Raw genomic sequence first — 15,927 nt, 5'->3', positions numbered from 1 at the left:
ATTTGAATTTTTTTCAATTGCTCATTGTTGCTTGTGGTTCTGGTTCCCAGGACTTAGTGACCATAAATCTTCATGTGAAAGCAATGACTTCTATTTTGATTTATGTAAGATGTATTAATATATGCTAAGATACGGGGAAAAAAATATCTCAGAGTAGACCAGATTGCAAAGGACATCTTAATGCAAACAAGACAGAATATTTGTAGGTCTAGCTGTAGTCCAAATCCTGCTGACTCAGACTTCTTTGCATGTAGCAGCCTCCAACATTCTTTGCTGGCTTAATCTGTAGGCAGCTTAGGCTGGCTGGTCCATAATTTCTTGAAAGCAAATCTATCAGTCAGAACTTTAAATGTCTCCAGAAATGGCAGTTATTAACACAGAAGAATGTTTATCTAGAAGATCCTGTCATTGTGGCAAAGTAGTGAAGAGAAGGCCCTTGGCCATGCCTGAGAAATAGGACACAGTGATTATATGGATGATTATGATTAGATTTATCGCTAATACAGTATCTAAATACCACCAATGCTGTATCTTAATAACAGCTCTATCACCTATTAGAAAGGATTATAGTAGTATCAGGTCACAATCCCTCCTGTTGTGTCATGAGCTTCAGTGAGACTCCTTTGCTTTCTAAATTTCTCAGAGATGTCTAGGTGCAGCTAGGTCCACTTAGTCTCATATTGATCAACACTTCATGCCTAAAGGATTATAATATACAAAGGTTCAGCTAGACACATAGAAGTTTAAAGTTTCTGGCCTTGCAGATTCCCAATGACAAAACAGCAAAACACCTATGCACCTATTTTGGATTTTATCTCCATATTTGACCAGGTCTTAGTGTTTTTTACACTTCTTACCAAAACTGAGTGTTGCCCATCTTCCTGTTGGACATACTCTTCAGGTGTCCCTGCCAGGGGTGGGGATCCACCCAGAACCTGTCTGCAACCTCAGGAGACCAGTTTGCACAACTGGCCCAGTCTTCAGCAGCATTTTATACCCTTATTCAGACTGATGTGCACCAAAGCCAATCACAAAGATCTCAGCTCCCCATCTCTGGAATGCATTAATTATGCGAGTATCCAGACAGTTCACCCTGAAATACTCAATTGGTGTTCTTATCTTAGGACAAACCACATTATCCATCAGAGAGGGAAAGTGTGCGTGTGTATGTGGGAGGACACATGCAAAGACATGACTGTCTTTCATCACCATCACAGTCATTCTTAGTTTTGTCTACAACTTCTTACGTTTTCGCAGTGTTGCAGCATAAAGTCATTTGTCCTGATTTCTTAGTCAGCCTCCAATATGATATAACACTTGAAATAATATAAAAATTTGCCTATAGTGGGTATCTTGCTACTACTTTTGTGTCAGTGATAACATAAAGGTGTCCCAACTTTATGCATTTCATTTCCCATCTAACATGACTGATGGGTGATCACTGAGTGCTTGCCATCATTTGAATGGGTTTAACTAAAGAATTTTGTTGTAACCAAGATATTTGTGTCCTTCTGTATACCAATTAAATACACACTAAGACCCCATATCAAATTATCAAACATCCCATATCTTTATTGTCATAATAATTCAGTGTTTTATATTATGAGAAAGATAAGAGAAGGTGCTTCATCAAACTTATCAAGACTTGTGGTTGACTGAGGAAGCTGTGCTTCTTCTCCACAAGTTACAGCTCACTCTTAAAACATTCAAGTGAAATCTGCTGCTCGAAATCTGATGGGAACCCCAGCCTGCTCCTCCAGAATTCAAAGTATAATACTGACCCATGCTCTTAATAAAGTAGTGGGCAGCAATATGGTGTTAAGTTTTACATGGAACTGGATATCATCTGTTGACAGCTGAGTCACATGTGTCCTGCTGCTGGTTCGGGGCAACTTGCTCCACCTGAGTCACGCTGCTTCTACTAGGTAACATAATCAGTTATGTTAAGGTTCCAAATACATTGATACGTATCTGAGTGAGTGCTATATATGTTTTTATCTATCCCTGAGTGTTCAAACATGTTGGATAATCTGGACAAACAGGCTGTTTTGTCTACAAACATCAGTGAAACAAAATGAAATGAACAAAAAACCTATCACTGAGGTGAGAATGGTGGCACATTGCCCATACTCCATCTCCACCTTCAATTTCAAAAAGACCTCAGATGGACCAGCATTCATGCCTTCGTGGATTTTGACACTGGTAGTAGTCATTTGCAATGACTTCTGGGAAGGGTAATGAGAAATACTGATTTACCAACGATCCTTTCAGCAAACCCTTTGGATCCCTAAATCACCACAACAATTCTCTGGACTTGGGTTGCTTCACCACTGACCATCACCTAGACCAGGCACTGTATCAGTTCTAATTGGAGCTGTCATAAGGCAAGCATACACTGTGTAATGAAGTGGACTGGTATCACCAGATAGTATGACGTCCTGTAAGATGTGCCAGCTCAGATATAGTAGGAGCAAAACTATGGGAAAACATCAGTCTTTTGGAGTAAATAACCTTCTGTAGGGTTATGCTCTAGCAGAAACTTTTGGCTTCCTCTTTTCCCTCCTGACCGTTGTTTTCTGTGGTCTCTTCTCCCAGGTAACAAGCAAGAGAACCAAGAGGAAATGGCTTCAGGTTGCAACAAGGAAGGTTTAGATTGGATATTAGGAAAAAATTCTTCACTGAAAGGGTTGTCAAACATTGGAACAGGTCGCCCAGGGAAATGGTGGAGTCACCATTCCTGCAGGTATTCAAAAGACGTGTAAATGTGGCACCGAGGGACGTGGTTTAATGGTGGATTTGGCAGTGCTGGGTGAACAGCTGGACTCAATGATCTTAATGGTCATTTTCAACATAAATGATTCTGCAATTCTATTCTATAAGGAGTTGTACATCTTGTTGAGAGGTCTTGGGTGGAGATTGTAGAAATTCTTCATAACCAAAGAAAGGGTTACTAATCCACTTCTTACACTTTCTCAGAATTTCATCTTTGTTGAAAACTATACTCCTTCTTCTCAAAAGATAAAAAAATACACGAATGTGACTAGTTTCCCTTGCAGAGGGATGTTTTTGGAAGAAAATATGTCCTTGTATTAAAGTTCTTACGTGCAGTTCTTCCATCTACATAACAATCAGAAATTTAGCTCAGCTTCACTGTAATTCTTGCTGTCCTTGGGAAAGTAACCTCCCAGGTAAACAGATATGTCTTTTCCATTTCTAAAATCTGTACAACACAATTGTGACTGTACTTTTGTCACAATGACAAAAAGAAAAAAGAGAGAGCATAAGTGAGAAGAAGAGCAGTACAACCAAAATACTGCCTGGTATGAACTTCTTTAAGTAAAACCTGGTTTAGTTGATGTCCCTGCTCATTGCAGGGAGAGTAGTTGGACTAGATGACCTTTAAAGGTCACTTCAAACTCACACTATTCTATGATTCTATAAAAATATTATGCAGTCAGGTCTGCAATAGTCACAGCCAATCTTGGAGACAATGAGAGAATGGATGAAATCAGTCTGTCCTTCCTTATGTTTATCGAAATCAGAAATCCATGTATGAGCTGGATATCTAGTGTTCTTACTGTTTATATGGAGAATAAAACACACCTGGAAAATGAGTCATCTAATCCTAAAATAGATTGTGGATAAGATATATCAAGTGAACCATCATTTGGAGAGTTCTGTTTCTCTTCAGTGACTTCAAGACAGCTGAAGGTGACTGCCATTACAGACCTTATACATGATATTGGATTGTCTGAAGTCAGGTGACATGAAGTCTATATCCTATGTTATAGCTGAAATAATTGGGTTAGTATATGAAAGTTTCACAGCCCAGTAAAGAGCGTACTAGGTCTTCTGAGTCCCACCAGTAACAAAGCAAAGAGAGGTAAGTTGATTTCTTACCTGACGTAAAGCAGCAAGATCCCATTGGCAAGGTTGCAATGACTCAAGGTTTCACTTACTAAGGTGAAGATCTGTCTATTATGTTTTACATTTTAGCAGCTGGAATCAGGTTCCTCTCACCTCATTACAGCTGACTTTGCAATCCATGCTGGCAATGGAAAGCAATGAGAACCATTAGCATGGGATTCACTTGACCTGTCTTAAAAATCTGCTCAAGGCATAAAAAAGTAACTCCATAGTTTGTGTTAATTAGATTGACTAGATGGCCATTGACTCTAAGAACAATTTATGGTGCTTAACTCCTGTGTAAATGTCCTCATTGTACCTTTCAACCATCAGGCAAATGGTGTTCCTAATACAGAAGGAATCAGTAGCTGATTCCACCTTAAATAATCAAGCTCACAGAGGAAATTTAGAGAATCCTAAGATTTATATAAAAAAGCTATTATTTTATTTGGTGCTCCTACTTCTGACCCATTTTGCTCCTCATACAGCTTCCATTCTTATTTTTCATTGGAGTAGCATGGGACATGTGTATCAGGGTAGAGAGAACAGAGCAGGGCACATTACTTCTCCCAGTAAAATAGACTTCGGTTCTGCTGCATAATTTGCAGAAAGCATTTAGCATGCCTGAAAAGCAAACTACTTCAACTTAGGTGTCTTCCATGCAGTTTGAGTGCTCTTGTCCCAGGCTTCAGCTGTGAAGAAAGGGTGGTTGTGATATTGGGCTTTGTGTTGGAACATAAAGTAAAGAAAACCCTCCCACTTTTACTACCCAGAAAAAAAGGATTCTCTCCTCTCTCTCCTAACTACTACTCAGATTTTAGAAGAAGAAAAGGCTAGCACATTTTTTGGCACAGAAACACTTCCAGATTGTGTCTTATTTCTTTGAACTATGCAGGCTAAGATAATGATATAAGGATAATTATATTTCATGCTTCAAACTGAAGTTGATAGGAGAGAAATATCCTTCTGTGTGGAGCTTTTACATCATGTTTAAAACATCTGTTATTAGCTGAAGCCAGAAAGACCTATGCATGTATTTAATGAATATATTTAAAGAATGGAGAACACAAGTAGCATTAAAAAAAAACCAAAAACAAAACCAAAAAAATCAACCAAACCTTTTTTCTTTATATTAACTAATCTGATATTTTAGTTGCATCAGCAGTAAAATCACCAATGATATATCCCACGCTGATCACGAGTGTATCAGAAAAATAATTCATGAGCAGCTTCAAAACATGCACTTTCCAGAAAAAGATAACGGTAAGATTATTTTTTTCACAAAACTCCCCAAAGGTTCTTACCACACACACAAAAAAAAAAAGCTTCAAGAAAAATAGAGGACACTTTCTTTAGAAACAACCTCACCAAAATGTAAAGAAAATGCAATGATTTAGACTACTAATTATAAAATGAATCTTTCAATTCTGCACACAAAACAGATTTGGACTAGAAATCAGGAGGCTGTTTCATGAGGGCTGCTGAGCTTCATCACTGAGGGAGACCATGGTAGGGCTGTCTATAGCCAGGCAATGCCTCTTTACAACCCCTGTCACTATTCAGGAAGCTGAGCAGTGATGTGTTGAAGGTTATTTCAAAATTAGTTATTAGATAGACGGTTGCAAAGGGCCTGGGTTGACCCTCTTTTAGGTTTTGTACATTGTGAGACCATACTTAGTGAACATAGATTGTGTGATTGAATAAATAATGAATAAGGAAACTTTTTGGAACTTCAGGAGAAGAATTCTTCTGCCGGTCTTTATTGCTGGGAATGGAGCTGGAGGAAGAGCACTCCAATAATGCAATAGTAAGCAGTAAGACTGGGTTGGCATTTGGCTCTCTGCTGGGACATGAAGCAGCAGGACTTCTGTGCGACAGCTGTCAGGACAAGACTAGCAAAATGCCTAGTGAAATAAATGAAACCCATCTCCTGGAAATGAAGGAAGGTTGTGGATTGAGACTGATTATACTGCACCCGAAATATCTGTGATATGAAATCCTTTTTCTTTCATCTTGTTTCACCTATAACACTCTTGCTGCAGGTGCTTTCATGAGAGGAACTGAAATGTAATTAAACCTTATGTTACCAGATGAATTCCTCTGGAAGAAGAAGGAATTCCTTTGTTGCCTTCCTTTATCCTCCAGAATAGATTTTGTAAAATTCTGGACATTTTGTTTTTCTTCTTGTCCATTAAACTTACAGAATGATTGGACAACTTATTATCTTTTTCTTTCCTGTCCCTCACTAGTTTTGATACTTTACATTTAATCACTGTGAGGTCTTAAAGGTGTGATAAATAAATAAATAAATTAAAAGCTAAAATTTTGGAGTTAGTTCCAAATTTGTGATTTGTAAAAAGGGATGGAATATCAAGATCACTGGACTCAGTAAAGATAGGTCTTTCACACTGTTAGGATAAGAAAGGGCTGCAGAACATAAAGTTGTGGCATTTACAAAGGAGTTGGGGCAGCATCTGACAGGATATCTGACAAAGCAGTTTGCTTTTATGCGTCTTGGTGTGTGCAACACAAAGCTGAGCGCTGGCAGAAACTCTTTGAGTGAAAAGATGTTATTGGGTCCCCCTTGCCCCTGTGACTGGCAACATGACTGTGGCTGACTGATTAGCGAAATTGCTGATCATCACTTTTAGTCTTGAAATTGTGGGGCTGTGTTTTTGTTTTGTTTTATTTTGTTGATAGAGAACAGGATAATAATTCATGATGAGACCATATAGGCTACAATAAAACAACCCCATAAAACAAAAACCTTTGCATAGCAGTTGGTATTCAGTTCTCTGACAGGCAGAATTTAAAATAAAAGGTTGCTAACATTTTGGCAGAGTTTTCCTCAGGCTTTCTCTTGTATTTCTGCCAAATATCTCACAAGGCTCAGATTTGATTAAAATGGCAATGCTCTCTGCTACTTGCATGTAATTAGAGCCATTCATTACAGCTTTAGTTGACAGTTTGGCAACCTGTACATTTTTCTGAATATGGACAGTATTCCATGGAAACAGTTCAAGGGAAGAGTGCAGGAAGAGGGTCCTCTCTTGAACTGCGGCAAATGGAAGGCTGTCTATGTTTAGAGAAGTTTACAGGTTTCCAAACTGTCAATCGAAGCTGCAAGGAAGAGCTCTAATTAGATTAACCTAGCAGAGCACTACAATTTTTGTCAGCCAGCTCCTGAAACCTCCTGCTGCATAGTTATCACATATGCTATAGGGCAATTAAGTATTTCTATTGCAAGTCACTCTATTTTGCTGCTATTAACCCTAGCCTTAGAACACTGTTGAATGGCAAGTAAATCAAGAAAATGTAAACCTTCTCTGCAAGCCAGCTTTTTGCAGAACTTAGGATAAGATTTTTAACCTGTTTGAATTTCCCACCCTTTCTAGTATGTGTAAAATAAAACATGACTCCAGTCAGGTCAGAGCAGTCCTGAGCTTCTTTCAGATTCCAAATGAATTGTATCTTTCAGTTCAAAATATTAAGTCAACTACTGTTATTTTCATTTTGCGTTCTTCTGTGCCGTGTCCTGAAGATGATAAAACACAGAAAGAAATATCATTTAAAGTATCCTCCAAATCATCTGAAAACACAAACCCTGTGGATTCCAATCAGTTTTTCTTGTGATTAAAGTAGAAGCGTCTTAGTCCAAAACCTGATGAGAACAGCTCTTTGTTTTCCTTGTGGCTCATCACTGTTAAAAGGGAAAAGGAAAAGAGCAGAATAATGGACGGGGCAATCTGTAGTTTGATTTTTTTCATTGCTTGTTGCCGGGCTACCTCACTGTGCAAACCAGGGGATGATAGCCTCATTGCCCTTTTGGTTTCATGGCAAACTGAATACCTCTCTTTGCAGGAGAGAGGGTGCATCTGCATGAAAAATGGGTTCAAATTTGGTAGAGTCTTGAGGTCATTTGTTTGTTTACGTAATTGTACACAAAGCCCAGTTCCTCTCAACGGCAATAGGAACAGGCAGACCATGAGCTTTTGCCAAAGTCTCCCACCAGACAGTTTAGCCATGTGCCAGGGAAACATCTGTCTCTTTCTGCCTCAATTCCTTTATCCCCTGACATTTAACTGCTTTCCTCATTCCCAGCCTTATTAGATGTCCCTGGGTCTGGAATGTCAGAAAACCTCTTAGCTCTGGGTGGAGCCGTGGCTTTGGGCTGGACGCTTGGAAATGCTTTTTTCCTGCTTTGGTGTAGTGTGAGTTGCAGAGCTGTCATAACTCGGGACATGGAAGGCATCAGGAAGCTGTCACCTTCCTAATCCTGAGCCTCCCCCTTTTCCTCCCAGATCATCAGAACCTCTCTGAGCAAGTTTGATGCAATTTCTTTTACAATACCTATGATGTCCCATGGGGTAGTTGTTTGTTTTGTCTGCTCTATTTAATTTCTCTTAATCCTTGTGTATTTTTATACCATGTTAAATACATCAGATAAGAAATTAAGGGAAGCTAAGTGAAACAGCATCCTTACTGTCACAAATGTAATCACAAATGATTAACTATTATGCAGTATTCTCTCTTTCCAACTTTTCAGCTCATCATTGCAAATCCACTTTATTTCCTTCCCATTCTTCTTGGGACCTCCCTCTGTGTGATCTCCTTTCTTTCCCATACAGAATGTAAACAACAGTTTTCAGGTGCTGCTGTTTGGCTGGGCAGAGGACCTCACAGGTGATACCTACTCAAGTGATTCCAGCTCATAAAATGGGATTTTACTGGCAGGCCAACTGTACTTGGTACTCACCTCTGCACAAAGGTGTCACAGTTGTGTTACATTCTCCCATGGGTTAGTCTGTTTAACTTCTCATGGGAATGCAGTAAATACATTGCAGTGCTGAGAGTTTTCATATTCCTCAGAAACAATTTTATGCAGTTCTGTCTGAAAATGTCTCTAAAATGTATATGCACTTAGATGAGAAGCCACTCAAATCCTTAAGAAGCATCCTTAGTTCCGTGTGTTCTTTTACTAAGCCACAAACATTAATATCTGTGTTGAATATGAAAAGGAAATTGAAACATATGTAGGTATGTATATGTAGGTGTAGTTAGTACACAATTTGACTCTGAGACTACATAAAGTCGATTGAAGTCAAAATAAAATTTTCTTTGGAGAGCTCTGTTTTTATCTTGGTTTCTATTATTATTTCTCTTATTTCTAGTAGCTCATTTGTGGTTCCCTTGTCTGTATTGCAGTCTGCACTGAACACATGACTTAGACAGAGACGATCACAAATGGGCTTCAGATGCATTCCCTACCCGACTAGGATGATCAGCAGCACTTCTTTCACCTGATGCATGGGAACTGTTGTGGCCAAATATGTCTCACAAGACTCCAGGATTCACACTTCAACCTGTTTCTCTCTTTTCTTAGAAGACTATTATATTGTGTCATATTACAAGGTCAGTCCCTGGCATTAGAATCACAGAATGGTTTGGTTTGGAAGTGACCTTAGAGATCATCTAGTTCCAACTCTCCTGCCATGGGGGATTGCCCCATCCAATCTGGCCTTGAACCCTTCCAGGGATGGAGCATCCACAACTTCTCCGGGTAACCTGTTCCAGTGCCTCACCACTCTCAGAGTAAAGAATTTCTTCCTAATATCTTTTATCTAAACTCTCTTTCAGTTTGAAGCCATCTCCCCTTGTCCTGTAACTACATGCCCTTGTAACAAATTCGTCTCCATCATTCTTGTGCGATCCTTTCAGGTACTGGAAGACTGCAATTAGGCCACCGAAAATCTTCTTTTTTCCAACTGGATAAAGAGAAACAAAGACAAAAATTAAAATAACAACATTCCCATCAACACCCTCTTTTCCCAGGCTCAATATCACTCTTTCATTCTTGACTATTTTACCTTCTTCTCCCCTAAGTAGTGCAGGAAGATGGGGAAAGTGGGCTATGATCAGTCCATAACAGCTCTTTTCTGATGCTCTTTCCTCCTCCTGTTCTCCTCCTGCTCTTTCTGGGTTCCTCTCACAGAATGCAATTCCTTCAGATAAATCTGCTCCAGCATGGGCTCTTCCCCAGGGTTTAGTTCCTTCAGGAAACATCCACCTGCTCCATATGATGTTCCCCATGGGCTGCAGTGTGTGCATCTTCTCTGCCATGGTCTCTCCAGAGACTGCAGGTGAGTCTCTGCTTGGGTACCTGAGACACCGCCTCCCCTTCCTTCTGCAAACAAAACTGGCATGCTTATTTTGGCTGTTCAGACTCCCCTCTGTCACCACCATCTCTCACATGGTAACTGAGGCTGCACTTTTAAGTTGGGGTACTTTTTCCGTCAAGCTCTTCAGGACCACAAAGGTGGGAAATCTGTAAATACCCTTCTCTGCACAGACTCTCTGATTGGCCTGTCAGCTTGTCAGGGTATCTTGCTTTCAGCCATCTGCAGAGGGGAAGGATGCTCTGACAACTTGGTTGCTCTTCTGGGCCTCCCTGGCATCTTGCTGCATGTCAGAGTGCTTTCCTGGTTATCACCAGCCAGTAGAAGACACTTTCATCTGTTTTCTATGTTATGTGTGTGAACTAGCCCCTGACATGATCCACTCTGCTGCTTTTTAGCTACTCTGGAAAGTGTGTTGGGCAGTGATTTTACATGATGAGGTGCTCTGGGGCCCTGCTTTGGGATTTGCCACGTTTGTTGGTCAGAAATGTATTGGTGATATGCATACGAAATTATAACTCACTAGCATCAGGTCACATTAGGGTTACATGGCTCATACATTAATATATGTAATGTACATATTTCACTTATAAGAGATTTTAAACTACACAGGGAAGAAAACTCAGGCTTAATCCATTAAAAATTATATCAGAAAGGTTGCTCTTTCTGCCTCTTTCGTCCCTGTGGTGGGTGGACGTTTGCTGGATGCCAGGTGCCCACCGAGCCACTCTATCACTCCCCTTCCAAACTGGACAGGGAAGAGAAAATAAAACAGAAAACAACTTGTGCATTGAGATAAGGCAGTTTACTCAAGCAAAAGCAAAAGCTTGTGTGTACATAAGAAAAGAGAAAAAACCCAAAACTGTATTCTCCCCATCAGCAAACAATATCTGGCTGCTCCCTGGGAACAGGGCTTTAGCATAAGTAGTTCTTGTTCCAGAAGGCAAACACTGTAAATAACTAATGCCTCCCCTTCCTGGTTTTTTACTTAGCTTTTATATCTGAACTGACATCATATGGTATGGAATACCCCTTTGGTTAATTTGGGTCAGCTGGCCTGGTTGTGTCCCCTCCCAGGATCAGCCTACTGATGGTGGGGGAAGGTTGAGAGACAGCGCCAGCACAGCTCAGCAGCAGCCAAAACACTGGTGTGTTATCAACACCATTCTAGCTACCAGTGCACTGTGAGGACTGCTATGGGGAGCTGAACTCCATCTCAGCCATACCCCTTGCCCACCTAACTTCCTGTTTCCACTGAAAGGGTTATCCCATTCAGTCCTTTGTATAGTCTCGGAGCACGACAACTTTCAGTAAGTTTCATGAAGAGCTTCTTGTTAAATAATTTCACCCCCAAACCTATTCTATATTTTCTCCTGGCCATCCTTCTTGGATAAAGTAGGTATAATTTCTCTCCCTTGTGATCTGCAAATCACTCTCTATTAAGCTAAGGGTGATTTTCTGCACAGTTCTGCTGATTGAGAAATAAAATTAGTTCCCATCCTTTGACTTTGGTGATTTTTAGGTCCATTTGCATGTGAAATGGATTCAGTTCCTACAGAAATCACTAAGTTAACAAACATGCTGGACACAAATGTGTAAGGAAGTTAAGTGCAGGTAGATAATTTGCTTGGTTGAAATCAGATACCGTGGCACTTGCTCCTACAGCAATTTGACCCTCACCCTTAGCCTTTCTCACTTCAGCTCCCTGTAGCACAGCTGTCATTCTCAGCTCTCCCTCTCCTCTCAGCCGTGTGACCAAGGCTGTGCCTACACCCTGGGTGCCAGAGCCAGCTCCAGACTCACTGCATGGTGTTAATGTGTTGCCAGTTTCCCAGAAAGGACTTGATCCCCTCTAAGGCAGACTGATGAAATTGCTTAGGCAGCTCTTGCCCTCTAAGTGCCCACTCTCTTCCTCTGAATTTGAAGGGTTTATGTGTGGGTATCTACACTGCAGATAGTGTTTCAATGCTGTGCGTGTAAAACATGAGAATTGCAGTGGTTTGTAGCCTAACAGGGCAAATGTGAAGATAAATACTGTGCTATTTTAATCAGATAGTTGGCTAGGTAGCACTTTTGGGCTTTTAAAAATTCTGTTCCGTAAATCCTCTCTGCAGTTCATGTTTGATCAACTAATTTCAAGTTTTCCAGATTTTATAGAATCACAGAATCCTAGAATCATTTAGGTTGGAAAAGGCCAATCATTAACCTAACACTGTCATGTTTATATGTCCCTGAGGGCCATATATACATATTTTTTGAGCACTTCCAGGTACCATGATTCCACTGTTTCCCTTGGCAGCCTGTTCCACCCTTTCAGTGAATAAATCTTCCCAAAAATCCAATCTAAGGCTCCACTGATGCAACTTGATGCTGATCACAATGAGGTACAAATAAATTCTTTGTATGCATTGATTCTTACGAGGAGCTGGATGTAATTGAAGCAATTTGAAGGGGGGATTCATGACCTTTAAAGAAAGTGTGACAGCTACAGAAGCAAAGCCACATTTTGGCCCATATGCTAACATAGCTACCCAGTGCAATAGGTAGGTTTTCAACTGTGCTGAACTTCCCAGCACTGGGAAGAACGCTTCTATGGGTACTAATATCTTTAGCTTGCCATCCAAGCTGAACAGTGCCTTACTGATGAATTCTGGCCCAGAAACAGAGACCTGAAGCCATACCCCTGCATGGGCTCTGGGTGAGTGAGTATTTGTTGCAGAACATCAGTAACACTGCATATTAGATAATTATGGATATCTGCCTCCGTTTTGGCAATCCTGAGGGCTCATTGCTTATGTGCCTTTGGCAGTGCTGGGATCTGTTTTATTTTGTGCTGCTGTGTACTTCCGGAGGCTGGAATCCACACGTCTCTCTGAAAAGAGAAGCAGATTTTCTGTGGATCAGTTCTGATATCCCAGCTTTGTCGTGGGAGTTTTGCCTGACCAGATGGGTGAGTGGCAGCACATGGTGTGGCAGGGGCACAACCACACGAGGTTGCCCAGTCAATATACATATGCTGACTGGCCACCTGGCTACCATCTCTGGCCACGCACAGTGGCTGGATCTCTTTGGTAGAACCAACTTGATTAGTTTTCCTTTACCCAAACAAAAAACTTGGACAAGTATTTCATCTTTGACATCTTCATCCACCCAGTCAAGTATAAATAAAAATACTTTGTTGCTTCAAAAGAGAGAAGGAAAGAGAAATGTATGAGTAGACAGATTGTGATCATCTAAACCTTATTTCCTTAGGAACCTAAAGTAATCATTGCTCTCCAGAAACCTGAAAAATAAGAAAAAACTCGTTGGAATGTTACAGAGGGGTATATAATATAAAGGGTAAAATATGTCCTAGGTTTATTATTTTGGTTCAGAGTCGTAGGATTATGAACCCAAAGCTGGAATACATATTGGAAGGAATTTGATTTTGGTGACTGGAAGTCAAAACATGGCCATCTCAACCCAAATTTCCTTCCTTCTGCACAATTTCCTGAGGTAGGGTTTAATGTTTTCCCCGGAGAGAAAAATTAAATATTTTCTTGAAGAGCATTTGTAAAACTAAAGAAGTCTACATGCTTGCGACATCAAATCACAAATGGAGTGCTATATTGCCCTGTGGGCATGAAAATTTCAAGCTCTTTAGTACACTATTATAATAAGTTTAAAATTCATTTCTTGCAAACAGTGTAATTCCAGGAGACACTTTAGTTGTACTTTGGCTTACAGATTGTTATCACAGTTATGGAAAGAAAAGAAGAAAATATTTCTCTTTCCAAACACCAGAATCAGACTGACAGGCCTGTGCTCTCTTTGAGGGATCAGCGGTAACTTCTGTTTTCCTTTGACTGTAAAACTGCTTTCCAACTCTTATGCAAAAGCATTAATCTTTGTTAGAAACAAAGCAAAGCACATCTATTCATAAAAATCCCTGTGAGAATTTATCTCAGTATGCTTTCAAGAAACAGATTTTAAATGCTTTCACTAAAGCAGGTTAAATTAAAAAGAAAGATCTGACCTGGAAAAATAGCAATGACTTTTAGTCAGATACCCCAGTGACTGGCCTTGCTGTGACATTCAGGTTATGAGGCCATTGTCAGCATACTTGCCAGTCTATTCCATCTATTTCAAGGAAACTGGGTTGTAATAAATGGGGGCAACTTGTGACAACATAACATTTAGCTCACCAAAGCCATTTCTGACGATTTGGGTGAGAAAAAGGTAGACTCCCCAGTTCATGTCTTTGCCTCCTGAAAGCTCTGACTGAATTACGCTGAAGTAACTCCCCACAGACTGATGTCTTGAATATCCTCCATGGAGTTAATTTCATAGCTTTTCCTGGCATCTTGTTTCTGATTTGCATCTGCATTTATTCTGCACATAGTTATGAAAATTTCCCTAATTTTTAGTCTGCATTTTTTCATGTTAATGCTTTATGTTATTACTTTCTGGTCTTCCCTATTGGTTAATAAGATTGATTTATCTCTTGTCCAATATCCATTCATATGTCTGTGAATAATCCTGCTTCCCCCAGTCTTTTATTTCCATGAAAGTTTGTCCATAGTTGAAGATATTTTCAAATTCAACAACATTTATAAAATTTGCCCCTATATTTAAAAAAAAAAAAAATCAAGGTTGGAGCTAGCTGTAGTGACATAGTTGTATTTTTAACATGCTGTTTTTATTAATATTACCCAACATAGAGTTTAACTTTTCTCTGACAGTCATGGTAACTTGAGTACAGTGCATTAACAGCTTTAATCTTCTGATATGACTTGCTGATGTCTTTATAATGGTGGGTTTGAATAAATCTAGATTAATTTGAATAAACTTTCCCCATCGGACTCAAGTCATATTTATTTCTCTAAAACCCTGGACTTCTGTACAAAAAATCAGTAGTGAGTTTTAACTGTCTCTTTTGGCCTGTGAACAGACTTAAATGCAAAGTTTTTGATGCTTAATTCAAAAAACATAATACATTTTAAATTACTCAGCGCTTGAAAAGTTTTAGAAAGTGCAAGCTATGAATGCCTGGCTTTGCTGACCTAAGGAGAGCTAACTACACTGCTGTGACGTGGTAGAAACATAAGCAAAGGTAGGAGAAACTGCTGCGATAGTGGGAAGAAGCTGGTAGCTGCTACCAGGAAGAAAAACACATGCAAAGACAGAAAAAGAGACCAAATCTGGAACTGCCAGCAAGAGAAGAAATTTTGTTGGAGCCGTGACTGAGAACTGAAACATTATAGACTCGTAAGAACCTTTGATAGCAGTACGTGATTTCATAGTAACCTGCAGAAGGTAACTGGATAACACTTTGGACCGGATAACAACAATTTCCAGCCTGAACAGCTTACCCACGCTAATGAAAATGGAAATGGGCTTTCACATCTAACTCTTACATGGTTTTCCTGTGGCTTGGCTAAAATGGATTTTCATTTTATCACTGGCGGCAGGAACTTACCCAGGTCTTAACTAGGATGGAATAAACCTACCCAATCCAGGTATGAAATGGTATTCTTTGAAAACAATGCCTTCCCCTTGCACTAAGTTTTTTCCAATGTGATTTGTAGTACAGATTTCCTGCATGTCATTAATATGAAATGGATTGCTCAGTAAATCTTCTAATTTAGGCTTCTCCTAGACTAAAACCATCCACTTCAAGGATTGTCCATGTCACATCAGTGAAAATGGTCTCATTACTTGTTTTAAAATTCGGAATTGGGAGTGGTATTTTAGTCAATCCCAAAATTGGTTCTAGTTCCTAAGAGACAGATTCTTAAATACGTGCATTCAGTTCCTTATCCTGGTAGAATACTACAATGAGACTGGACCGGATTATAATTACTCA

General features: G+C 39.8%; 1 long non-coding RNA gene across 1 annotated transcript; it reads right to left on the bottom strand.

The window, feature by feature from the left end:
* Positions 1-1,546: 1,546 nt before the first annotated feature.
* On the bottom strand, positions 1,547-15,621 carry LOC126643264 (uncharacterized). Its single transcript, XR_007629695.1, has 2 exons — positions 9,774-15,621; positions 1,547-9,671 (listed from the first exon to the last, which is right to left on the bottom strand). It is a non-coding gene; the product is annotated as an uncharacterized LOC126643264 (long non-coding RNA).
* Between the last annotated feature and the right edge of the window lie 306 nt (positions 15,622-15,927).

Source organism: Myiozetetes cayanensis, unplaced genomic scaffold (genome assembly GCF_022539395.1).
Source record: "Myiozetetes cayanensis isolate MyiCay16 unplaced genomic scaffold, myiCay2020 scf1, whole genome shotgun sequence".
NCBI classification, from domain to species: Eukaryota; Metazoa; Chordata; class Aves; order Passeriformes; family Tyrannidae; genus Myiozetetes; species Myiozetetes cayanensis.
Note: the sequence above shows the minus strand (reverse complement) of the source record. Positions and strands in the feature narration are given on the sequence as shown.